The sequence below is a fragment of the Felis catus genome, chromosome A1, assembly GCF_018350175.1.
Source record: "Felis catus isolate Fca126 chromosome A1, F.catus_Fca126_mat1.0, whole genome shotgun sequence".
Lineage (NCBI taxonomy): Eukaryota > Metazoa > Chordata > Mammalia > Carnivora > Felidae > Felis > Felis catus.
In genome coordinates, this window is record NC_058368.1 from 100,364,070 (window position 1) to 100,390,897 (window position 26,828).

General features: G+C 40.9%; 1 protein-coding gene across 8 annotated transcripts in view; it reads left to right on the forward strand.

Annotated features, from left to right (window-relative positions):
* SNCAIP (synuclein alpha interacting protein) overlaps positions 1-26,828 on the forward strand; it is a 159,385-nt gene that overhangs the window by 19,725 nt on the left and 112,832 nt on the right. The window contains exon 2 of one of the 8 annotated variants that reach the window (XM_045058140.1): positions 1,776-2,006. The exons of the other annotated variants lie outside the window; for them this stretch is intronic. The gene's annotated coding sequence lies outside the window, so the exon portion shown is untranslated. The remainder of the gene's footprint in view (positions 1-1,775; positions 2,007-26,828) is intronic. 8 annotated transcript variants of the gene reach the window in all.

A 26,828-nucleotide genomic window follows, 5' to 3' on the forward strand; every position in this document is an offset into this window, starting at 1 on the left:
ACCCTGAGAGGAAACCAAGTCAAAAGCAGACCCATCATAAGAGAGTAATATGGGATAGCTTTTAAAAATAGATGTTTAAAACTTTATGTATAAAATTATTAAATTAGGTTCAAAATTGTTGAGGTAGTTATGGGAATATGCTGTATATTTAGAATTCTCTCACTCAAAAATGAAGCTTTGAGCAAAGTCATCCTAAGCATAGGGCTCCTCGGCAGAGGGTAATGCTGAAAAGCATGGACCTTGGAGTCAGACTTCCTGGTTTGAATTCTTGCTCAGACATTTACTAGCTGTTGTCACCCACATCAAGGTCCTGGGTCCAGTTCTTAACCTCTCAAGTGGCAGTGCCGTCTTTGCTGGGGTGATGTAACAATGAAATGACAATAGAAAAGCATGTGCCGTTGTAGCATGGTGGGATATGGCAAGCACTCACTCAAGTTGGGATTTACCTCCTTTCATAAACTCATTCCTTAGCAACAGTGAGAAAGGGAGAAGTTACTGCATTTGTGCCTCACCATATGTTTTCAACCAGCTTTGCTGATGTTTTGAAGATGTGTTATCATAGGAGAAATTTTGCTTGTTTCCTATTAAAAATGACAATCTTGTAAACTAAACTCCCCTGAAAGAGGAAGAGGTTGGTAGTGCACAACCTAAGTGCATTTGGTTTTTCCCCACAATTCCTGAAAGAAAAGTTATGAGATAAACAAATGTCAGTGCTGAACAATCATTTAATGCACATAACGTATTAAATATGATCCCTCGTCGACCTAGTTGGTTCCTATTTGGTGGGAATTCTCAAGTTTATTGGTTTTAAATGTTCATTGAGCAGTACTTTTTACAATTTGTTACTTTAGCTCTGTACCCAAACATCTTAATAGGAAGAACCCTTAAAATACGCTGTTTTCCAAATGTTCTGAAGATTTAATTAGCCTGTATGTATTTCAAGGTAAAAGTAGTATGTCCTTAAGGAGGTTTGGCTGGGAAATTAAAAAAATATTTGATTTAAATAATGACCGCCTGACTGGTGATGAACAACGAACGAATGGTAAACACCTGTAGTGTGAACCTAGCGACATCCTTCTAACTGTCTGCATTTTTGCTTTCGTTGGTTTCCTTGATTGATAGAGTCCATATATTTGGTTTCTTCTCTCAATTTGCTGACATTCTCTGTACCTTTACCTTGTTATTTTTTTCTCTTTTACCACCCCATCTTAACATATCCTATGTTTATTTGATTTGTATTGTCTGTCACCCCCACCTGAACGTAAGCCGAGCTGTGTAAGACTTCCCTTTGTTTACAGCTATACTCCCCAAAGTGAGCAGAGTGGCTGGCCCATCACAGAAATTCAGTAAATATTTGTTGAATGAGTAAGTGTGCATATGGCAGCCTGTGCTTAGTGGACAGTCTTAAAAAGGTTGTGCAGCCACATAAATGTGTTTTCGTAAATATTGTTTGCTGAATATGTTGGGTTGCTTGTTCATGGACACGCAAAACACAACTTGGGAAATGTGAAGAAGAATCAATGGAAAAATGTTAAATCACTCTCCCAACTCTGAGGCAACGATTTCAGATTCTGGCGTGTTCTTCCTTTCATGCATTCGATAGCATAGTTAGGTGTCGTCTCAGATTATATTATTTTGTACCCTGCATTTTGTTTTTTTGCCTTAGTATTGTATCACCAGTACCTTTTTATGTTTTCATGAAAGTTTTTACAAAGACTTTTCTATTTAAAAATGATGGAGTAAAAGTACATTTCTTGCCACCTTCCACATGACAGCAGGAGTAGTGAAAAACAGAGAAGAAAATGCATCTGTAATGAAACAAGTCATTCGCAACAAGCCCAGAGCACAGTCCTGGAAGTACACCTGCCAGGTGTGTAATGTGGGGATCCAGGTGAAGGAAGACATAAGAACCTGTGCTTTTCTCATCATCGTAGACCTTGAGCAAGACCCAGATTTCCCCTCAGATAAAGTACACTGCTGTAAAAGACTCCTCCAGCATCCCTGAGGTATGTGACCAGACCTAGAGCTGTACATAGACTATGGGAGAAGTTGAGGGCAACTCTGTCAACACCTGAGTGTCACCACTGAATGGCAGAGAGATGGAACTGGAGGAGAAGCCATCTTTTTTTTTTTTTAAGTTTATGTATTTATTTTGAGAGAGAGAGACAGGCAGAGAAGCCCAAGGAGGCTCTGTACCATCAGCGTGAAGCCCAATGTGGGGCTTGAGCTCATGGAACCATGAGATCATGATCTGAGCCAAAACCAAGAGTTGGACGCTTAACCAACTAAGCCACCCATGCACCCCCAGAGAAACCTTTTGATGTGCCAAGGAAGCTAGCTTCTTGGCTGAGGGAACCTGGTCAAAATGAAGTGCAGAAAGGAGAGAGAGTGGGCCGCCATTTCCCAAAAGGGCTTTGCTGCAAGGCATGTTGGAGCAAGCACTAGAAGGCTCTGGGACAGAAGAGAAAAACCTTTTGGGAAGAGCCAGCCAAGGCTTTTAGGGAAGTGCATTACTTACTTCAGACTCTGAGAACATACTAAGACACTAAATAGCATTTGGTAAACTAAGAGTGAATACTTTTTCCCTGACCTGTTGGTAGAGAGACATTGCCACTGTAGGGAGAAAATAACCCATTAAGATTAGAAGTAAGAATGAAATAGCTGAGCGTGTACAAACTCTGTGTAGTTTACAGAAAGAGGTTAGCGCAAAGATAGGAGCCATAAATCAAAGATTAAGCAACATGGCACAAAAGGGCACGTGTTTCTGTAATTGTAAAATGAGCTTTTCAGCAGAAGGTGAAGCTGAGCTTTTCAAATTTCTGGAATGTCACTGTTTATTTATGAGCCAAGATAAAACTCATTTTTAGATAAATGACTAAATTGAAATACTATAATGCATACCATTCAAGCACTGTTATGGTTTAAAAATGTGACTATAAAAATGTCACATTATCACGGAACCTATTTGTTGGTTAGGTATTTGTCGAGTCCTATCTACTCTGTTTATTAACTCCCACTAGGTTTCACTACCGCCTGCCTCGTATAGCCAAAACACAGTAGCTATTGTAAAAGCAAGATAGAGTCCTTTGCACCACACGCAGTCCTGAAGATCTCAGGACCTCTTCAAGCCAGAGCTGAAATCGTTGACCATGACATTAGGTGAAGTAGAAATAAAGGCTCTTTGTTGACAGAGACCATTTACCATAAAGCCATGTGCTCTTCAGAATTCAAGTCCATGTATTTTATTTGAAACTTGACATCTTACATTCTAGTTTTTCTACCACGCACTCAAGCTATTATGGTGCCTCCCTACCAAATTTAACAGAGGCATCTTACTGCCTAATTTACTATATAACTCATTTTAAAAAACCAGCTCCATGGGGCGCCTGGGTGGCGCAGTCGGTTAAGCGTCCGACTTCAGCCAGGTCATGATCTCGCGGTCCATGAGTTCGAGCCCCGCGTCGGGCTCTGGGCTGATGGCTCAGAGCCTGGAGCCTGTTTCCGATTCTGTGTCTCCCTCTCTCTCTGCCCCTTCCCTGTTCATGCTCTGTCTCTCTCTGTCCCAAAAATAAATAAATGTTGAAAAAAAAAAAAAAAAAAAACCAGCTCCAGTCCTGCATATTCTATATCTTGCAGGTTCTGAATTGAGATCTACCATCCATGTTAGTAAATTACATTTTACATGTTCTCTTCGGCCGCGAATAAAATGTTTTGAGACGGAGGACAGTTAGGAAGTCAGAAGCCATGAAGGGTGGGATATATACTATGGTGAAAACATAGAGGCGATGGCAGCCCCAAGAAAGAGCAGATTAGTGTGGAAGACTTGAGCTTTGTGAAGAGGAGAGAAGTGAATCAAGAGAATGAGCCAGGTAGTGCCAGGAGAGGATGCCATAGAAGGCGCGCATTCTCTGAAGAAGTTACAAAAAGAGGAACTCCAGAAAAATGACAATAGAATGGCGAACTAATAAATGCAAACATGTACGTACTGTGTGCAGGCGCTGTCCCAGGTGCTTGACACAGGTTAGCAAATTGAATCTTCACAATAACCCAGTGAGGTAGGAATGATTAACATCTCCGTTATATAGATTTTAAATGATAGCATAGAAAATTAAAGTAACTTGCTCAAGTCACACAGCTAACAAGAGGCCCAGCTGGAATTTGAGCCTGTGCACCTTAGATCCAAGTCCGTGCTCTTGATCACTGCGCTCTGTTGTCCCTTTCAGACATGGGTGACAAATTCAGATGGTTTATAAGAGTTTCACTATTTGTTGTATGAATGAGTTGGCAGGCAGGTCTTTGCTCAAGGCCATCGTCTGAGTAATTCATACTCAGGAAAGGTCCAGCGGGGAGGTGATGAGTTAAAGAGGACACACGAGTTCATGTCAGTGGGATCAGCTGTAGTAAAATTGAGGAAGGGAAAACATAGGGTGGATTAGAGAAGATTTTTTTTAATAGCAAAGCCTTATCTGGAAAATGTGGATATTCATATTAGAAAAAAATTTTCTTGTCAAAGTTCTCTTTTGTACTTGAAAAATATCTTATTGGGGCACCTGGGTGGCTTATTCGGTTAAGCATCTGAGTCTTGATTTTGGCTCAAGTCATGATCTTGTGGTTCATGAGATTGAGCCCTGCTTCGGGCTCTGCATTGACAGCATGGAACCTGCTTGGGATTCTTTCTCTCCGACCTTCCCGGCTTGCACACTTTCTCTCTCTCTTTCAAAATAAATAAACTTTAAGAAAAAGAGAAATATCTTATTAAAAAATGTGCTAATATGTACCTTTGCAGTGGTCCTAGATTAACTAGCATATGGAATATTTCCTTGTCACCATCTTTCAAATGTGTAAAGCGCTGATGTGGGATAAGTGTCCAGTAATTGGTGGATTATTCCTTCAAATTAGTCCCCTTGGGCAAAAGGGATATTGAACCTATAGGTGTGGGTTTAGTTCCTTCAGTTTTCAAGAACTGTTATTAAATTGCCAGCGATATTATTCAATCAGGGTAGGTTTGGCCAGAAGGTACTTCAAAATGCATTTGACAAAGCACTTTCACTATTAACAACTAACACAGTTGAAAGGGTGAGAGGAACACTTCAAGGCAACTCAAATACCTATTTTCAAGACTGTTTCCTATTTCCTTGGTTTTTTTTTTACAAGCAAGATACTGTTTAATTTTATTTCAGATAAAAACAAAACCTAATGTTCTAACATTCATCGTTAATGGAATATGTTTGGGGGGGTGGGGGGGAAACAGCTCTCTAGAGAAGTTTGAGTTGAACAGTTGCCAAGGACCTAAAAGATGGGCTTCATCACATGCCATATCTAAGGTTTTGTCTTTACGATGTCTCAATAACTATTCAGTTCTATTAACTGTTTAATTTTGTGAATAAGCAAAACTGATCATTTGGCTTTTTTTCTCTTATCTTTCTCAACCCAAAGTACCCATTTGTGGCTGTAGAGATAGCAGACACACGACCTGTTTGGACAAATAAAAGATGTTTCAGTTATGATGGCATAGGAAGCCTGATCTCAGAAACCTTTAAAGCACACTTTTGGATTCTGTGTCTGCCTCTCTCTTCCCCTCCTCTTCTCTCTCTCTCTCTCTCTCTCTCTCTCTCTCTCTCTCTCTCTCTCTCATTAAAATAATTGAAAAAAAAAGGGAATGTGTGTCTGGGTGGCTCAGTTGGTTGAGCACCCAACTTCAGCTCAGGTCATGATCTCAAGAGTTTGTGGGTTCAAGCCCCACATCGGGCTCTGTGGTGACAGCTCAGCCTGCTTCAGATTCTGTGTCTCCCTTTCTCTCCCCTTTCCCTACTCATGCTCTGTCTGTCTGTCTCTCTGTCTCCAAAATAGACATTAAAAAAGTTAAAGATACAGAAATAAAGCACACTGAGTTTTGGCACGTGGTTTCTCTGGACTGGCCTGTTGCACTTCAGATCCCCTGGAAACTGAGTCTGTGCAGGCAGTTTATTAGAGAGTTCTTTTGAGATCAGCCCCTGTGGAAAGAAGGGAAGGAAGCAGAAGTGGGCAGAAGTAGCTGTGCCCTGATGCAGTCTCACCGAAGGCCTCATCCAGCCGGTGGAGAGCTCTGAAGCCAGGAGGGCCTCTCAGCAGTGTTAGAGAGTTGGGACAAGGAGGCCCGGCCTCTGTAACTCCGTGCCACCCAGTTATTGGATGCAGGCTGTGCCTAGAAGGTGGCTCCCGCCAGCCAGGGGGCAGTTCCCTGAGAAAGGTGACAGCTGAGCGCTGCCAGCAGCTGAGGAAGGACATCGTCCAGTCTTGCAAGGGGAGCAAGGGGAACACACTCGTGCCATCTACTACTAAACTGTTACTGTCATTACTAAACAATTACTAAATGCTAAAATATTTTGAAGTTTTAGGAACACACTGGAAATAATAAAAAGAATAATATCTACAATTTCTTCTTGACATTTCCATTATATCTTGTGTGACCACGTTTTCATTTTACAGAGAAAGTTGAGTAATTCTTGTTATTTGAATAAGTCTTTTTTTTTGCAAAGAAAAGGGAAAGAGGCCCTATCTTTAATTACATATGGGTGACCAAGAGAATATATGTGTGTGTGTGTGTGTGTGTGTGTGTGTGTGTGTGTGTGTGCGCAAGAGAATATGTGTAATATAGACAGAGCCACTTTGAGTTATGCACTGTATCGGGAACTTAACGTATTTAATCTGTGTAACTCTCCTGGAAGGAAGGGAATGTAGTCCGGATTCTACTGCTATGTAAACAGACTCACAGAGGTCAGGTGACTGCTCCAAGATCATACAGCTAATTAGTGGTGTAGTCATGACTTTAAATCAAATCTGCCCAAATCAAAGCCCTTTTCTTGGTCCTGTGCTCCGTGGTTAGTTCTAATCTTTGAACCTTAGCCAAAGGTTTTCTGCTTCACCAGACAACTTTCTACCTTCGTTTTAATGAGGTTTCCTTATCTAGAGTTTTGTTCTCCCTCACCGCAGAAATTTGATATTTAAACTGAGTGTTTATCGCCTTTGACCCTTGCCACAACTTCTGCAGATAAAAAGCAAGTGTGTTTATCCCCACCTATCAAGACTTTAGAGCTGATGGCAGTGGCCCAGCATCCTATGAAAAGGGTCACTTCTAGGCTTCTGCCTTGTCCTTCTGCCCCACTTAGTAGATGAGATAGCAGGTAAAGGAAATTTCTGATGCTAAAATGTAGGAGTCAGAGGGGAAGCTGGGTGTACTGATTCTAGAGCCCATACTTGATTTCCCCTTCAATGGAATTAACATGGGGAAAAAAAAAACCTGTGTGTGTGTGTGTGTGTGTGTGTGTGTGTGTGTGTGTGGTAAGTACAGAAACAAACCAACCTTTAAATGACTCTACATTATAATCATTTTATTGATGATGAAATTTTGGAACTGGTAGAAAAATATCATTAGAGTTGCCACTAGGAAAAATGGAAGCATATAGACTTGAAGTATGTGACTGTGGGAATGAATTTAAACCTCATTTAAATTAGAATAACTTCCTGTGGGTTTCTCCTTGGGTTAGAATGCCTGAACTGTATTCTCTCACAGTGCCTTCGTATTCTGCGAGGATATGGTTGACTGCTCCCCATAGTTGAATCAGGTTACAAATGATGCAACACCCGCATTGCCCTGTGACAATCGGCTTCCTTCAGTTTGTTTCACAGCACAATTAAAGCCGCCAAGGTTCTCTTGTTTGTTTGCTTAGTTTAATAGGGCACTGCTTGTGTCAGACGGTCCAAGAGGACCTTAAGATGTCTGTCAGATTTGCCTACAATTTTTCACCTTCTACAGTAAAAAATCAGAATGAGAGCCATCATGCCATCTTTATTTACTTTTTAAATATATGTATTTTTTTTTTAATTTTAAATGTTTATTTTGAGAGAGAGAGAGGGAGAGAGAATGCATGTGAGCAGAGAACGGGCAGAGGGAGAGAGGGAGACAGACACTCCCAAGCAGGCTCCGTGTTGTCAGCACAGAGCCAGACAGGGCTCTAAGTCACGAGCCGTGAGATCGTGACCTGCTGAAACCACGAATGGGGGGCTCAACCGACTGAGCCACCTAGGTGCCCCATCAGTATAGTATTTTTAGTCACATATCTTCTTTGATGTAACAAAGTAAATGACAAATAATCTCAATGTGAAGTATTTTATGTCTTTTCTCAAGCAATTATTACTTTATTCATGTGTCTTTGGTTTCAGCTCGGATCTTTAATGGAGGTTTCAGGAACAGCTGGATGGAACACATATTTTTGCATGACTGATGCAGCATTCCGTGTATATATGGTATAACTCTGCATTATAAGTTATATGGGATCTTAGTATTAAAAACAGGTGACAATATGTTTGCTTTTTGAAATACAGAAGAGAGGACATTTTTGTATACACATAGAGGGATTTGAATATATCATGAACACACATACCTGCATGTGTGTTCATTAACAATCAGAAGTCAGCTTAAAAATACACATTCACAATGTATTTGTATTCATCTAAACTGGATTATCACTACTAGTGCTGCACTCAAGACCAGCTAAGGATTTATTATTATTTTTTTACTATTCTGGCTATTAAGATGGTCACAGAACTGGAGTAAGACTATTTCATATTGATGTATGCATATTATTAACTTCTGGTGACACTGGCAATTTGTAAAGGTTTATGAATAAGAACCAAATTAAAGATGTCTTTGAATTCTCTTTTTTCCCCCTACAGTGAAGTCAGAAATGAAGTACTAATAAAATATTTCAAAACTCATATATAATGTACATGATTCAATAAAGACTTTCGAGTTACAACGTTATTTTAGATCCCTATAGTATTTAAATTTGGTTTTGTGTGTCATTCAAGTCTGTTGGCCCAAGTCTTCAAGGGAAGGCTCATTTCCTAAAACTTCTTTATGGGCTAAGCGTAAGAGTTTATAGCAGAACTCACACACACCTCTTCTTCAAGGGCAGGAGTACAAAAGTCATGGGAGTACAGAGACAGGAAGTTAGTTGGATACCAGAAGGGGGACTTGGGTATCGTGGTGGAAACTGACAAATTGAATGGTGTAGGTATGGGTTGAAGGAGGCAGCAGGGTTTGTGATCATTTGGGAAAGTTAGTCACAGTTTCTCCATGTCTGATTTTTAAGAGAAGACAAAAATAGGATGGTTTTGTAAAATTCCTTATTTTTAGAGGACCAAGTGGGCCAGATCAATCCCCTACGTGGAATACATGTGGCCCAGAGGCCTCCTGTGTTCACATTCTCATCTGAGTCATGGAAACTGGAGTCCTGGGTTGTCTTCCATTTTACATACATGGGATGCCAATACAAGGAAAATAATTACCTTAATAGAAACTTCAAAAGAGAATGAAAACCAGTTTGGGATAGTTTTCCTTAAATTTTCTTCAAGTGTTCCAAAAAACAAACAAACAAACAAACAAAAAAACACCAAAAAACCCTTCAAACCAACATCTCTCCAGTTTTCTAGTTAAAGCCATGTGTATTACTTTTTAGCCAAATAAGGAAGGGATGCAGGGGCCCCTGGGTGGTTCAGTCGGTTGACTGTCCAACTTTGGCTCAGGTCATGATCTCACATTTCAGAGTTCAAGCCCCACGTTGGGCTCCATGCTGACAGCTCGGAGCCTGGAGCCTGCTTCGGATTCTCTGTCTCCCTCTCTCTCTCTGCTCCTCCCCTGCTCATATTCTGTGTCTCTGTCTCTTAAAAATGGATAAACATTAAAAAAAAAATTTTTTTTAAAGAAGGAAGGTGTGGAATCCTGTTTTATTTGGGATATTGTCTTTTATTATTGATTGGTCCAAAATTGGATACTACATCTCCTCCTTCCCACTTAACCTCAGTATGAGATTTCCTGTCTTGTTTCAAGCCTTTGTAGCTTGTTTTTATCTGACCATTTGTCTGTCTGATATCCTTGATATGTTTTTATAACATTTTGAACAGAAAGTGTAAGTGCTCTTTGTGGAAAGCAAACCGGCTGGCTGTAAAGGGTCTCTTGTGATTTCTCAAGTTGTTTTCACATTCGACTGATACTGGCTTCTAGAACAGAAGTCTGGGAACCAGCAACGAATGTTAGACCCCCAAACATCGGATTTTTTCCTTTCCAAGTCTGCCTTCAGGGGCAGAGAGAAAAGATGAATGGGAGTGGAAAATAGATGTGTGTAGCCGAGCAGAAGGTTAATTATATTAATTTCAGACTCAACCCAGCTTGAAGACCATATAATAATCTATAAAAAATGGAATGCCAACAAGGAGCCAAACTACGATTACCTTTTTCTTCTTGGGAGCACAATATGGTATAGTCATCAGGAGCTCATAAATTGCCCTTACAGGCAGTTCAGAAACGGACACTGTATGAAGCCTACTTAGAATTGGAAACTGCGGGAAGATTCTTTTCCCCGCTGCACCTGAGGTATTTTTTCCATGTGTTGGGTTTCATGTTGGTTGTTCGGTGGAGAACATGGGAATTCTGCTGTGCTTCTCCAAGCTGTGATGGATGAGGCGGGGTCGAGACGCAATTGAGTTATTTGAAATACTGAAGGCCCAAGCGTAAATGGTACCCTGCAGCACAGTTCCCTTCTTCTATATGTGAATACAGGGAACCATCATGGTTCCCCCTCATTGGCGCCAAGTTACCTGGTAACAGTTACGTGGAGGATGTGAATGGGGATGAGTTGAAGGAGGGAAGAATCATGCCGATTTCTTCGCACACAGACCTCTCCCTTCCCTCGCTTGGGTAGCTTCCTTCATCAAAAAACATGGGCAACAGACCAGCGAGGGTTGTTGACACTTCAGAGCAGAGGAATGGTTTTCAGAATATTTACAGCAGTCTTGAGCTTGGAACATTGGGTGATCTGCCCTTCAAGTATTCAGCTACATCAGTCGTGCATGTTAGCGCCAATGTTTACTGTTACTTTGTCCTACAAACATAATTTCGCTGACCCCTCCTGTTAAAATATATGCACGCTTGTATGTCAGTATAAGTAGCACGTGATCTTACAATGCCGTGGAAATCTTGAAGGAAATTTTACTGCCTCGTCACCTGTGTCTAGACACATTTATTAGGCACTTGCTGATGGTGAAGTAATACCTGTTTATTAAGCTGCTTTTCAGGCTGCTTACATGAGAGCTTTCATAAATTAGCTTTAGTACCTTAGAATTTAAGCTTAAACAGAGATTAGGCATTCGTAAATTGAATCAAGCGATCACGGTCTAAGACGGAAGAAAAATGCTTTTTAATGCATTTTTGGCCCGCCACCCCTCCCTTCCTTTCAACCCCAGGAGCCTGCTTCACCATAAGGAAGGACATATTTAAAGTTACAATCTGTAGTGCCAGAAATTTCGACTTTATGTCTTGGCTAACCATTGAGGATAATCAGCACCTTGTCTCTCTTAAAACTGACACGGTGCATTTTTAAAGCGTTGAAAGAGAAGTATACAGAGCTTACAGGTTGAGCAATCGCAATTCCCTGGCCTTGGCGAAGATTTTGAAACTTCAGTTGTTTTCAGTCGTCGGGGGTAACACACTGTGGTCGGTTAAATGAGTCGGCTTCTTTAGTCATTGGTATTTTCTAGCTAATACATAAAAATCACAAGTGCAACCTCTGAAGTATAAAAGCTGACATTATTCAAAGCAGTGTTCGTTTTGTTTGGTTTTGTGGTGCTTTTTCTATAAAAGGAACAATGTGTTTCCCAGTTTGGTAAGCCTTTCAGCTGTTTACAATGTTAAAAAGGCAACCCATTTAAAGACTCGGATTTAATCTTTTGGAAATTAACCCAATCCCAGATTTTAAACGAACTCTGTTTAAACTCTGTACTCAGACAACTGCACTGATCCTCCAGCTTATGTTGCGCTGTTGTTTGGAAACCAGTAGGATCGTCTCGTCTACGCCTCTTGACACGTTAGAACTTTAATGCCTTCAGGAACTCTTCAGAAGAGCAGTAACAGCCTTTGTCTCTTGGGGTTCTGGAGGAAACCGTAATCTTTGGGCAGCCTCCACCATTTGAAACCCACCCCTGCTATCTTGGAAATGCTGAATAGGAGGAGATATGTGGTGGTGTGGTGGGAGTAGACAGCGCTTCCATAAACAGTACCCCGTCTTGAATTACCAGAGTCCTCTGTCTCTCATAAATTCACTTCTTGATTGTGTCATAGAATCAAGAGTTAAAGGAGTGTAAGATGAAACTTGAACACGGTTTCTCTAGCAAACTTAAATAAAATAAGTTTTCTGCCCCCAAGCCACCTCTGCCTCGTGGAGAGTGGAACTGAACTCCTCCCTTCTGTGGTTGGAGATGTGTGGGATGTTTGGGATTTTAGCTGCGTATTCTCACACTGATCTGGCTGTCGATTACCAGCATCGATACTAATATACCCAAAGTTACCATTATTTGATTTTTTTTCCTTTCCTCCTCTTCTACTCTTCTCCTTCATGGTTGATCCACTATTGTCTGTTGCCCAAGTACTTAGGTCAAAGGGTAGAGAAGACTAAGCTGGGCGATTTAGGGGGTGGAACCAGCACTGCCCTGCTCTCCCCGCTATAGGATCCACCGCTCCCCAGTGCCTAGGTCCTTATGTAGTGCCCACGGGGATGACACCATGGCAGGCTTCAAAGGCCTCGAGCAAGCTAATATCTAGCATCTCTTTACTATGATTCAGATAGTTGGATATGGATTTGGATGCTAAAGAAAAGGCAGGTTCATTTCAATCCACTTGTAGCCGTCAGTCATTATTGAAGTGTATGGTGGGACCGGTCAAGTGCACCTGTTCTCAGATGGTGTCTCTTTTAAGCCTCATGATAGTCCCTGGGAACACTCTGATGACCATGATCCCCAATTTACAGAGGAAGCAGCAAGGCTTATAAAGAAGTCATGGAACTCGCCCATAATTATTGTTCAGGTAAGCGGACTCAATCCCGGCTTCGAAGCTCAGCCATATATCCTCCCAACTGTCTTGTTCCCTCACCAGTGCATACGTGCATTCCGCGGCGTTAGCTTCCTTATTCTGTCACTTGTTTTCATGGCATCCATATGACGGCAGGCCTTGCTCTTTTTCCAGCGGCAGAGTGTTTAAGATATATATGTTGTTCTTAGAGATGGTTCCTAAGTGATTTTTGCAGTGGATGTGTGAAACTATCTCCATATCTGCCTCAAGTAAGCAACAGAATCTCTTCTCTCCCTCCCTCTCAAACTTGTGGTTACACTTGAACGCTAAGAGATGCCATGGCAGATGGCATCTTAAAATAGTGTTAGCAAATATGTTCACGAGTTAAAATTATAGAAGCTTTTCGTACCACCCAGTTTTGCCAGTGAAACAGTAAAAACTGAATCTTTAATGTGGAAACCGACTTAGGCGCTTGGCTGTCAAACTAAGTCAGTCAAGCACCATTTTCTGCTTGCTTCTTTGTTGTGAAGAGCCACATATTTGCTTAGGGAACTAAACTCCTGCCGGACAAGTCATTTTCTCATGTTTTTCTTCATCTCCCCACCCTCCTTGCAATCAGTGCTGTCAGGTCTCTCGCTCCACTAGAAACATCCCATTAGGGGAGGAACACATTTTTTAAAAATTCAGTAATTTGAACTGGGGACTATTGAAATTACTGCAAAGTGTAGTTACAGGATATTTGAAAGAAAAAGAGTCTGGCTTTTATATAGAAGCAGTTATTTTATCTGAAGTAATGAAATGTTAGTAATTATATTTTGCTTTATTTTTATTTTATTTTATTTATTTTCTATTTTAGAGAGAGAGAGCATGTGCAGGGGAGAGGGGCAGAGAGAGAGAGAGAGAGCATGGCAGGGGAGAGGGGCAGAGAGAGAGACAGAGACAGAGAGGGAATCTCAAGAAGGCTCCATGCTCAGTATGGAGCCCAACACAGGACTCAGTTCCATGACTCACAACCCTGGGATCAGGACCTGAGCAAAATCAAGAGTTGGATGGTCAATGGATGGAACCATCCAGTCACCCCAGTTATATCTTGCTTTAATCCATCACTAAGATTGTTTCGTGAATAAGTTCTGTGTGGATATTCTTTTTTTTTTTTTTTTTTCAAATTTTTATTGAAATTCTAGTTAACATATAGTGTAATATTGGTTTCAGGAGTGGAATTTAGTGGTTCATCACTCTCTGTGTGGATATTCTTTTTTTTTTTAATGTTTTTATTTATTTTTGAGACAGAGAGAGACAGAGCATGAGCAGGGGAGGGGCAGAGAGAGAGGGAGACACAGAATCTGAAGCAGGCTCCAGGCCCTGAGCTGTCAGCACAGAGCCCGACGCAGGGCTAGAACCCACGAATCATGAGATCATGACCTGAGCTGAAGTTGGGTGCTCAACCAACTGAGCCACCCAGACGCCCCTGTGTGGATAATCTTTTTTTATTAATTTTTTGAATTTATTTGAGAGACAGAGAGTGGGGGAGGGGCAGACAGAGAGGGAGAGAGAGAATCCCAAGTAGGCATCCCGCTGTCAGCACGGAGCCTGACATGGGGCTTGAACTCACAAACCATGAGATCATGACTTGAGCTAAAATCAAGAGTCAGATGCGTAACCGACTGAGCCACCCAGACACCCCTATTCTTTTTTCTTTAATATTTGAGAGAAAGAGTGAGAGAGAGAGAGAGAGAGAGAGAGAGAGAGAGAGAGAGAGAGAGAGAGCACACTCAGAGTTGAGGAGGGGCAGAGAGAGGAGCAGGGAGAAAATCTCAAGCAGGCTCCATGCTGTCAGCACAGAGCCTGACACAGGGCTGGATCGCACAAACTGTGAGATCATGACCCAAGTCAAAATCAAAAGTCAGATGCTTAACCACCTCAGCTACCGAGGCACCCCTCTGTTTGGATACTCTTTTTTTTTTTTTAACATGTATTTATTTTTGAGAGAGAAAGAGGCAGACTGTGAGTTGGGGAGGGGCAGAGAGAGAGGGAGACACAGAACCTGAAGCAGGCTCCAGGGTCTGGGGTGTCAGCACAGAGCCCAGTGTGCGGCTTGAACTCACAAACGGTGAGATCATGAGCTGAGCCGAAGCCGGACGCTTCACCGACTGAGCCACCCAGGCGCCCCCCCCCCCCCCATGTGTGGATATTCTTAGTGGATATTATGCTGTTTGTTTTCTCCTGAGTAGGGAGTGAGGGTGTGGGAGAGGTCGAGCATGCCTCATCCTTGAAGACAAAGTTTCTTTCTCAACCTCGGGTCTCCTGACATTTGGGGCCAGATCATTTGTTGTTGTGGGGCTGTCCCCCTGCATTGTAGTATGTTCTGCAGCATCTCTGGCCTCTGCCCACTGGATGCCAGCAGCACCTTCCTCCCAGTTGTGAAGATCAGAAACGTTTAGACATTGCCCCATATCCCATAGGGGCGCACATCACTCCAGGATGAGAACCATTGTTTTGTGGTTCTCCAAATGAAAAACCACAGTTAGCGATCAAAGTGTCCGCTCTTTGATGGCCAAGCTGGAGTAGAGAACATGGCTAACATCGAAGGCCAAGGTGGATTTGTTTGGTCTTTTCTTTTCAGACACCTCCACCCCTGTGTGGTCTTACCAAGCCTTCTGTAGCCACTGTGTTGAGAAGTAGCACACCTCTGATGACCATCTCCCATAGGTTGCTTTGCTCTTCTTTGTAGCCCCCTCCTCACCCTAAAGTTGTATATTTACTTTCTCCCCCGTCAAAATGTAAGGCACAGGGGAGCAGGTAAGTTGCGTTATATTCAGTACCATAAGGCCAGAGCACAGATCAATGTCTGGCACCTAATTTGCGGTCCATGAATAATTATTGGCTAAATGAGCCAATCATTTAGAGGCCCTTGCCACAATAAGGTAAAGAGTCAGGATATTAAAGATCACAAATACAGCTGCAAATAAATTGTTGAGAGTTTTAAATGAGGAAGCGTGGCCTCAAGTATGACAATTCCACTTAATGGTTTTATAATTAATTATTCCATAAATGAGATTGAAGTTTTTGCCTTCATTTGATGTAATTTGTTTTACTAGAGCCTATTTTTCATGTCCAGCAAACAATGGCTTTGGATGAGAGGAAGCTTTGAGCTGTCAGGGAAGGAGAGAAAGCCCCGATGATGCATGAAGTGAGAAGACAATAGGAAAATACCAACATTTCTTGTATAAACCATCACTAAAAATGCATCAGTAAGGAAAAGGCAGTTAGGTGGCGCTTCCCTGGAAGGCAAAAAAGGACAAGAACACTTATTTTGTAGCTGCTGAACTAACCACTGAAGTTTGGACTTGAGAGCAAGTAACAATTTATCCACTAAGAGCTTAACCTTTTCACTCTGTACTTTCCAAACTTTTCTTGTTTCATACTCATCTTTTTAGTCCCCTAAATGTAACCAACTGCAACTATTTTTAAGCCCCCTTACTACACTCAGTCTTTTGAATTAAAAGAGTTGCCTTTAATAGGAAATCTGCCCTTCATCATAAAGATGGAACACAAAATCCTCCGCTTAGCTATGAGGCCCCAAAAATGAATGGGCTAAAACGCTCTAAGCTTAGCAAATGGCAAAGATACACATTCGACCAAATGTGTTTTAGTCTTGAAAATTATGGACATGTGTCCCGGCAAGGTGAACAGTGCAGCCTCTTCAGGCTGTGAGCTGAACACCGCTGAAATTTTGTGTAACAGGAATGACCAACCTGGCCCTGGGCAGATGCTAGAATTCACTGGTATCATCCACGAAAGGGCTGTGATAATTTCTCTTTCCCGAAGTGTTGTTATCAAATTCATTGTTGTTGGCTGATTAGAGTGCGCTCAAGTGTTTCTTAATTATGACGCCTGTTTAGGTCTTTCAAAGAACCTAACGTTTCTCACTTTGAAACAAAGGATGATACAGTGATTAAGCGTACTAGGTTTGTTTTGTTTTTGTTCTTTCTCCATACCTGCTTCCCGAGATAGACGAGATAGAAGAGAGAGACGCAAAGTCCCGAAGAGTCCAGGGAAGCCCTAGGACTGGATTTGGCGCCTTTATTTGCCGAGACTTGGAGAAGAGTTGACCCACCCAGTGTCACACATTGTGTCCCTGACAGATCCTTGCCGATCTCTGTCCGTTGTTCTTCCCATCCTCCATTTATATTATAGTAAGACCCTATCTTACCCTCGTGGATTTTAACATTGCTCAATACCTGGAGTCAGGATTTTTGGCCTAGTTTTATAATGATAATAAGATGAGTGCAGGTGATAGGGAACACAGAGAAAAGACAGAGCTGTCATTGCCTTAAATTCTGTCTGATAACAGGACATTTTAGGATTATGTGCAGTCCAACCGACGTGCTAAGTTTCTCTTGGTTACAAAATATCCTAATAGGTGATATGGGAGACACAGAGATGAATATGATCTGGCTCTGCCCTCCAGGAAAGCTTGCCTCCTAATGATTTTCTTCCTGGAATCTATCCAGACCTTTCTGGAAGTGCTAGAGATTCAAGAAAATCCTGCTCCCGCGACTTTTGGATACCCAACAAAATTACGATGTATGGTTTGGCCAGTAGCATTTTTTGTAGTTCTTTAGCATTCATTCTCCCAGAGACATTTTTTTTTAACTCAAAAATACATTTCATTTATCCCATGATTAGGTCTGTATGGCTTTATATTTTCTAAGTACATTAACATCACTAAGTGAGGTTAAAAGTAGGATTCCAGCTTTAGAGAGGAGGGAATAGAACTTGTCTCAAATAGCTGATGATTTTTCCAAAACTGAAACGAAACTTCCTCTTTTCTCTCCACTAAAGTAGAAGGCGGTTTGACGAATAAGTTCAACTATATCCTGTCTTCTGTAAAGCACGGATTTATAGACTAATTCATTGTAGAACTGTACAATTATTAGAGATGATCTAGATAGCTAAATCAGTAGCCACTTAAATACACATCTTCTTCCTTGTCATTTAATAATAGGACTTTCACATTCCTTCCTAATAACTTACTCGAATTTAGGTAAATGAAAGTAGGGTTGATATAATCTATTTGCAAGCCCTCTGACCTGTCCAGTCCAGAGGAGTATAAAGCCAAGAAGTCAATTTTAAAACCTTTTAATAGCCATGTTATTGACTACTGAGATATTTGAACTGTGGGGTTGTAAGCGAAACTAATGATACAAATATAATTTTTGATATAATGAAAGCACTTGTCAATGGATTGTATAGGGTTTTTTTTTTTTTTTCCAATTACTTTAACTGTATTACCAAATAATTAGAACAGAGTTTTGAGGCAAGCTTTCCAGGAATGATGCCCAGATGTGAGCAAGCTAATTTTTATCATTAGATTAGAGATAACATTTTAATCCAGCTAGAGCAAAAAATAAAAAAATGTACTTCAATAGAACCTTCAAGAAGCCAGTGTTATTTACCTTTCTTCATTTTGCCCACAAATTATTTGAAAAGATAGACTACGAATTCTTTGTCATCCATAATATATTACAGCTTTCTGGAAGGTCTGTGTGAGAAATGCTTTCTAAAGCTTTCTGGGATAAAGTGGCAATCATGGCATCCTTACCGCAAAGAACATCTGTTTACCAGCTCTGCTTTCTTTGACTGGTTGTAGGAGTGCTTTAGGGAATGAGTTCTTTTTTGTGTCTTGACAGGCTTCTGTGCTCGAGGCCAGACTGCAAAGATAACAGTAGCATGTGCTGGTGTGTGTGTGTATGTGTTTGCATGTGCGTAGAGCATGCGGAAATCGAAAGCATGGACGCATAAGAATATGTTCTGTTTTAGCAAATAATTGGAAAGTCCTTGGGACTTTTACATAATGTGTACATACCCTCCATTTGTAAAAAAAAAAAAAAAATGAGAATAATAATAATAATTTTGCTTTGTCTCCCTTGTAATTAAGTTCTCAATTTGTAGACATGTGTTACGTTTTTGACTAAAATAATGCATTCAGAGTGGCACCTTGGAATAATGACCACCATATTCAAACAATTCTATTTGTGTCTTATTTGTAGAATATTGTGAAAAGAGGAAGTATCGTAGGCTTTTTTGCCTGAAATAAAACTGTCAAGTTCTTTAAGGGAGGGAAAAAATTGAATTTGGGAAACATTCTTCCTAATTTTTCCCCTGATACCATTTTTTATTTAAAAAATAAAGATGAGGGGCACCTGGTGGCTCAGTTGGTTAAGTGTCTGACTTCAGTTCAGGTCATGACCTTGGCTTCATGGATTCAAGCCCCATGTTGGGCTGTGTGCTGACGGCTCAGAGCCTGGAGCCTGCTTTGGATTCTGTGTCTCCCTCTCTCTGCCCCTCCCCTGCTTCTGCTCTCTCTCTCCCTCTCTCTCTCTCTTTCAAAAACAAATATTAAAAAAAATTTTTTTAAAGGCATCCTTCTCTCTCTGCCTCTCCCCCACTCACGCTTTGTCTGTGTCTCTCAAAAATAAATAAACGTTAAAAAAATTTAAAAAAATTTTAAATAAAAATGAAAGCATTTCCCTTCCTATTTTGACTTTTTTCTCAGCCTTTGAATATTCAATATTACCAAGCATGTAATGAGCAAACCAAATTATAGATAATTTCCTTTACCTCTTAAGTTAAAAGTGATTTTCCATATTTAAATGCTGCAAATATTAATTATTGGTTATGTTCATATTTTAAGTTTCTTGGATTCCCTCCCTTATTTTAAATTCCAAGGGACTGTGTCTGTCTTTCAAAATACTTTAACAGTTGAGATACAATTGAAAAAAAATTTTTTTAACTAAAAAAATTATTTTAGTGTTTATTTATTTTTGAGAGAGATCGAGCACAAGCATAGGAGGGGCAGAGAGAGAGGGAGACACAGAATCTGAAGCAGGCTCCAGGATCCGAGCTGTCAGCACAGAGCCTGATGTGGGGCTCGAACTCACGAGCAGTGAGATCATGACCTGAACCTAAGTTGGACGCTCAACTGACTGAGACACCCAGGCGCCCTACATTTGAAAAAGTTTTAATTTCCATGTATTTTATATGTTGCTTAAAGAAATGTGAAACATGGAAACTACTATTTACAAAGTTTATTTCTTCGTATTAAGATACCTTTGTTCATTAAAGGAAAAAAAGATACGTAAACCTGGCTTTCGTTTTCTGGGACATTGTAGTCTAGGGAATTATGGTTGTTCATTACCTTGATGTTCTTGAATAAGTGGTACGGTAAGCCTTCAACATCTGAGTCCTCCAGTTCAGTTACAAGGTGAGCTGTCATAAGAGGAAAAGGTTCACTGAAGAAACAACTAGTTAAAAAAGTAACGTTCTAAAACCACATCAAGTTAATGTCTCTTTTAATCAGTTTTGGAGTGATTGTAAGACACAACAATTTAATGAAAAAAGTCCGAAGCTAAAATAGTGCACATACATCAAAGTACGTTGGTTGCAAATATGATTTATTTGTTTATTGGTAAAGGTTTTATTTATTTTTTTAAGTAATTACACCCGATGTGGGGTTCGAACTTACAATCCCACGATCAAGAGTTGCATGCTGTACTGACAGAGCCAGCTGGGTGCCCCTGCCAGTATTCTTTAGTTCAAAGAAATTAATGTTGAAAAATGGCATGAGTCACATGTAAATACACTGATAAATGAGGACCCATCAGAGTTATACCAATGAACAGTTTAAAATGAGAGAACAAAAATGGATGAGGACATAAGTTAGTTGTTTCATATGAGAATTATTTGGGAATCAAGGAGTAAAAGAAACTCTTGTAGGGGGTGCGGGGTGCGCCTGGATGGCTCAGTCACTTGAGCATCCAACTCTTGATTTTGGCTCAGGTCATGATCCCAGCACCATGGAATCCAGCCCGACATTGGGGACTGTGCCATGCGAGGAGTGTGCTTGAGATTCTCTCTCTCTCTCTCTCTCTCTCTCTCTCTCTCTCTCTCTGTCTCTCTCCCCTCTGTCTCTCCCCTCCCTCCGTCTAACCCCCTCCCCCACTCACACAGGCTCTCTAAAATAATTTTTTAATATAATAAAGACATTCTTGGGAAAATTAATGACATTTTTGAGAATTCTTTGCAATTCTAGCCAGTTCTAATTCAGGCAGAACTGTTGTCTAATTTTGTCAGAAAAGAAAAATTTTGTCCGGAAAAATCAACCCTTGTTTCAATCTTTGCTCCAGTTCATAGCCACAATAATAGCTTAAACTTCTGGTACAATTTTTAATGAATTTATTTACAATAAACCAACATGATATTTTTCACTATTTTCCTGAAAAAGTGGATTGGCCTTCTCCTGTTGCCAATTTTCCTCTCATAATGAAAACCTCCTCTATAAAGCCACCACTCTAAATTCTCTTTCACCTGTAATTATGAATAGAATGTGCCTCAGTTGACCCCTGCATTTAAAACCCTAAGTATTTATTTGTCTCTTAGAATGTTAATTTAGCACAGTGAGTCTCAACTCTGGTCACTTTAAAAATACTTGGGTGGCGCCTGGGTGGCTCAGTCGGTTAAGCGGCCGACTTCAGCCCAGGTCATGATCTCGCGGTCCATGAGTTTGAGCCCCGCGTCGGGCTCTGTGCTGACAGCTCAGAGCCTGGAGCCTGTTTCAGATTCTGTGTCTCCCTCTCTCTGACTCTCCCCCGTTCATGCTTTGTCTCTCTCTATCTCAAAAATAAATAAATGTTAAAAAAAAAATTAAAAAAAAATACTTGGGATGTCTTTTAAAATACTGATGCCCTAGCTGCTCTCTTAAATGAGAACCTCTGAGGGGGTAAAGCTTGAGGTGAACTCTTTAAAGCTTCCCGTGAGATTCTAGTGAGTACCACTGAAGGTACACCACAAAGGTATGAAAACTTCCAACAGTTAGCTTTACAACCAGAGAAAAGATAGGATATGATTTTTTTCCCCTTCATACCTTTTTTAATACATCAAAAGCTTCTAAGGTTTTCCCTTCTGTTCTAAGTCAAATTTGAAAAAGCTATGATAGCATATTAGGTCTCTATTTTTTTTTAATTTTTGTAATGTTTATTTATTTTTGAGAGAGAGACAGACAGACAGAACATAAGCAGGGCAGGGGCAGAGAGAAAGGGAGACATACAACCCGAAGCAGACTCCAGGCTCTGAGCCATCAGCACAGAGCCTGATGTGGGGTTCAAACCCACAAACCACGAGATCATGACCTGAGTTGAAGTCGGACGCCCAAACAACTGAGCCACCCAGGAGCCCCGCGTATTAGGTCTTTATTGACAAGAGAGAGAGCAACATAACTCATTTCTGTATTTTGAGTGTCTATTTTATTTTTGAGAAAGAGAGCGAGCGAGCGAGAGAGAACGAGTAGAGGAGGGGCAGAGAGAGGGGGACAGAAGATCCAAAGCAGGCTCTGTGCTGACAGCAGAGAGCCCAGTGCAGGACTCGAACCCATGACCATGAGATGATGACCTGAGTTGAGGTCGGATGCCTAACCAACTGAGCCACTCAGGTGCTCCCCATTTCTCTATTTTGAAAGGTCCTTCTTTAGTTTGTCTTCTCTCCTGCATTTGCTGTCTTTAGAGAAAGCATCGCAGTACTACTTGTTTTTGTGAGAGTGAGGACCTTGCAGGCAGGACCTCTGCAGACTCCTCACACCTCCACCTTTCCCATTTCCTCTGCTCTGCCATCCCATCATGCAGCCTACTCAAGCCACCCAAGTGTACCCTCTCTTTCCTAAACTTGTGGTGCTTCATCCAGCCATAAGGCTTTTGATGGAACTCTTCCTTAGGCATGGCTGTCTTGCTCATCTGCCTATCACAGCCCTCCTGGTCAGCCTCTAGAACACCTCCCAACTTCCGCAGCCTTTTGCACTGCTATCAGCTGAATGTTCTTTATTAGAAAGAGCAACTTTAGAAAGGCATCATTATTCCCTCCAAGCGAATTACACTTCGCTCATACTAGAGAGACAGTAGTTCTTAAATAGGAGATGACAGGGAAGGACAAAATGGTGGGGAGAATCTCAAAGTTGCATTCAACTAGAGTGGAAGTTTACTCTGTGTCAAGATGTATTTTCTTGGTCATGTTGTATTTTTGCATTTAGAACAAGTTAACCATGGAAGTGTATGACGTTAGGGGTCTATCCTAACTGAAAGACTTGTAAATATGTAAATATGTTTGCATTTAATATGTTTTAGAGGAAGGAGATAGCAGAGGTAATTGTGTAAGTTCCCTTCAAAAACAGAAGATAGTTTCTTTCTTAATTCAGTTTCAGCTAATGGATTTTTCAAAAACTGGAATGATAGAATTCTTTAATATTCTTATTTTATTTTGGTGCACAGTGAGTGGCTCTGATAGTTTAGATTCGTGTGCATTCCTTTTGTGCCCAAAGAATAATGCCTTCGAAAGGGTTTATAAGGATTAGAGTTGAGCTTGAATCGTTGTTGATTACTAGGAAAGTTGTATAAATCATCTTTGCGTTTTAGCTCAGACTCTGACTCACAGCTCATCAGTGACCGATCTTAATTATGTGGGTTTTGGGCAACAACCATATCATTTTAGGTTTTTTTGAGTTATGGGTGCCCCCAAAGCATAGAGGTCGCATAATATGTATGATAGGGCTAGGAGACAGGCCTCAAATCGCTCTGTGATAAAAAGGTGGACCCCAGAGGGGAAGGTGGAATGAAGAGAAGGCACAAGATGAGATCTCCCACAGTGAAGTTGGGAGAATAGATTGGGGCGGTACCAAAGGATTTCTTGATGCTTAACAGAAGCCAGAACACCAAAGATCATGGAATAGCTAAGACATTCAGTATTTATTCTTGCTTACAGTGTTGAGTGCTGTTTACTTTCTTTAATCCTAAAAAGCCTTGTTAGACACATTAACTATGGGTCTAGCGCATCAGTTACGGTAACCTAGATTTTATTTTACTCCATGTGTGCTACAGCTCCAACGTTTTTCTGCTGATTCAGCCCATGTACTTTTGTGTCTTCTTGATATAAAGTGTCCCCCCCTTTTCATGTTTGGTCGCCCTGTCTAAATTCAGTTTGGCGATATCTTCCGTGCTCATTTTATATCTTCTTTTCCCCCACTAATAGATGTGCTTTTTGATTCCAGAGGTTAATTAAGAATGTGAACTAATTAAAGACATATTATTTCTTCTGTAGCGGTTTTGCACTTAGCGTGACCAGTAAGCAGCTTTTTTATGTTTTGCATTTAATGTCGTTAGGACCCAGACAGACTTCAATAAAGGGCACTCATCAGCAGGATGCCACATCTTCTATGTTTGTGCCCAGCTGGAGCTAGGATGTTTGTCCTGACCTCATCGAGAAAGACTGACTGCTTAGCAAACTTGGCCAACCATAGTTCGAACCAAAAGAGTTTGTATACAGTCTGTTGGCTGCATAACAGAAGACCAAATGATTGTCTTGCTCAGAAAGAAGGGTCTGTCAGTGATGATGACTTCTTGTTTCCCAAAAAGCATGACACTGTGATCTCATCCACTGATACCCTCCCGGACGCAGGCCATGTCTGATTCATCTAATGTCTGTGTTGGAAGCAACAAGGTTTATGAACGATTGGCAGAATGCAGTTTTCAAAATCTTGGATGCTCATTGTTTGTTAATGGCATTCTCAGAAACGTATTAATTTGGTACATATAGTATTTTCCATGAAAGTCATTTCTTATCTTTTTGTCTCTGTTCCTCTTCTCAGATTTCATCCAAACCCTCCCAGAAAAGTGAGTTCCTTGCATGTCACTTCTGCCTTGTCATCAAAGATTACACTGCTGCTTGTATAAAAATCTCAAAGGCCTTTACACAGTTTCCAGTGATTTTTTTTTAAAAAAACTGTATGTTTTCGTTAAGACTTCTTTTTAAAAATGCCCATAGATTTAACAGTTGCTTTAAATTATTGGAGTTTCTATTGGGCTCTCATTAATAGGGTTAAAATCTACTTTTTTGGCTAAGTTGGCTTCTGTGATTACTGAGTTTTCTACTTCTCTTCCTGAAAGACAAATTGCAAATATGAGAGTCCAGCAATTTTTTGATTTGTGAGATTCTGTTGTATAACAAACAACAGAAACCTTTCTTCATGGTTCTATATAGATGTGGGAAAATGGTTCCTCACTACACAACAGGTTTTGGGGAGTTTTCTTTTTTTCTTTTTTTAATTTTTTAATTTAATGTTTATTTGTTTTTTTTTTCAACGTTTATTTTTTTTGGGGGGGGGACAGAGAGAGACCGAGCATGAACGGGGGAGGGGCAGAGAGAGAGGGAGACACAGAATCGGAAACAGGCTCCAGGCTCTGAGCCATCAGCCCAGAGCCTGACGCGGGGCTCGAACTCACGGACCGCGAGATCGTGACCTGGTTGAAGTCGGACACTTAACCGACTGTGCCACCCAGGCGCCCTTAATGTTTATTTGTTTTGAGAGAGACAGAGAGACAGAGAGTCAGAGCGTGGGCAGGGGAGGGGCAGAGAGAGAGGGAGACACAGAATCTGAGCTGTCAGCCCAGAGCCTGACGCCGGGCTATAACTCATGAGTCATGAAATCATGACCTGAGCCGAAGTCGGACACTCAACCGAGCTCCCCAGGCACCCTTGGGTTTTGGAATTAAAAAAAAAAAAGTTTGTAATCTCTTTAAAATTTCAGATTGCTTTTATTTATTTATTTTATTTATTTATTTATTTTCAACATTTATTTATTTTTGGGACAGAGAGAGACAGAGCATGAACGGGGGAGGGGCAGAGAGAGAGGGAGACACAGAATTGGAAACAGGCTCCAGGCTCCGAGCCATCAGCCCAGAGCCTGACGTGGGCCTCGAACTCACGGACTGTGAGATCGTGACCTGGCTGAAGTCAGAAGCTTAACCGACTGCGCCACCCAGGCGCCCCACCCAGATTGCTTTTAAAAATATATTCAGTTTATTTGATATTAATGCATTACGTATTAATATAAACAACATACACTATTATTTTGAAATAAGATTTGACCTCATGGAATCCTATTCTATTGAAAGACAAAACTTGGAAAGTAAATATTATTTACCCTGGTTAATATATCTGAGTCTGGAAACAAGGTTTCAGAGATTTTTTTTTTTTAATTTTTTTTTTCAACGTTTATTTATTTTTGGGACAGAGAGAGACAGAGCATGAACGGGAGAGGGGCAGAGAGAGAGAGGGAGACACAGAATCGGAAACAGGCTCCAGGCTCTGAGCCATCAGCCCAGAGCCCGACGCGGGGCTCGAACTCACGGACCGTGAGATCGTGACCTGGCTGAAGTCGGACGCTCAACCGACTGCGCCACCCAGGCGCCCCTCAGAGATTTTTAAAAATTTTAGAAAAGTTCATGGCTCAACTTTGATATTTTATTTCCTTGGTTTACCAATTAACATTATTATCTACAAAATCAAAGATTATTCTTTACTTCCTTTTTGATTTTCCTAGATATCAAAATTTTTTTTGTCTAAGAAGTACTTTATTTTGACCTTACTATATCTGATCAAAAGTTTCTCACTTTTGGGACGCCTGGGTGGCTCAGTCGGTTAAGCGTCCGACTTCAGCTCTGGTCACGATCTCACGGTCCGTGAGTTCGAGCCCCGCGTCAGGCACTGTGCTGACGGCTCAGAGCCTGGAGCCTGTTTCGGATTCTGTGTCTCCCTTTCTCTCTGACCCTCCCCCATTCATGCTCTGTCTCTCTCTGTCTCAAAAATAAATAAACGTTAAAAAAAATAAAATAAAATAAAATAAAATGTTTCTCACTTTTGAAAGAGCTAAGTTTCTTTTTTAATTTCATTATCATTTTTGACTATTTTAAGATGTTTCTTATTACTTAGATTGAGTGAGGAACCAAATATTATTTGAAAGTCACCCATGATCCTCTCTTAATGAAATGTGTACATTTCCTTGAAACCTTTCTGAATTCCCCAATTGAGATTGTAAATACAGAAAAATAAATAAATTGCA